Genomic DNA, 846 nt, shown 5'->3' on the forward strand with positions numbered 1-846 from the left:
ACTGAAGAAGAGGTGGGAGAATTGTTTACCTGGGCGGGGGAGGTTGGGAATGGGCAGGACTTGTCTTTTAAAGAGACAAGGTACCCAGGTGACAGACCAGGTTAGCAGATTACAACATTCCGGTCTTTTTCTTATAATAAACAGGTGGGGAGTTAGGCATAGCAGGCTGAGGGGATTGGGATGATGGATTCTCAAGACTGCTTCCTGCTTATTTGAAGGCATCAAAGTCTTTCCTGAGAGGCCTGAGAAACCTGGGTGCTGGTCACATCCTGGGGGTGGGGGTAACTGGTCACTTTACTCCTATCCAGGATTTGTGATATGAAACTATCTGGTGTCTCCTGGACCTGGCAGAGTGTTGGCAGATCAGAGAACAAAGTTAAGTTTATGATGACAAATAATGGCCAGTTTGAACTCTGTCTCCACATTATTTGGAGATTTCATTTAGGTCACCTTCATGTATGTATAAATTAGGGTAAAGCAATGACTTGGGAACAGGATGGTAGGAGAAGAAGATATGTGTGATGTTCTGGAAACTACATGGCAGCTGGTTACCTGCTACAGAAAAAGGCATGGGCCTGGGGAATGAATGGGTTTTGGAGAAGCAGACAGAGAGAGCAGCAGATCAGAGACCAGCAGTTAGCCTCCCTGCTTCCCTGGATAGAGTGCCCTAAAGTCCCCAGGAAATCCTTTTCTGGTTTTGACATTTCCAAATCTTCTTTGCTCCTTCAGGTACTAGCTTGAAATTTACCTCTGCTAGCCTTTCCTGATCACCAAATGTTACCTTCTCATGCCAGTATTAATCTTCCTTCCCTTCCCTTCCCTTCCCTTCCCTTCCCTTCCCTTCCC

The sequence above is a fragment of the Microtus ochrogaster genome, linkage group LG10 (genome assembly GCF_000317375.1).
Source record: "Microtus ochrogaster isolate Prairie Vole_2 linkage group LG10, MicOch1.0, whole genome shotgun sequence".
In the NCBI taxonomy this organism is placed as follows: domain Eukaryota; kingdom Metazoa; phylum Chordata; class Mammalia; order Rodentia; family Cricetidae; genus Microtus; species Microtus ochrogaster.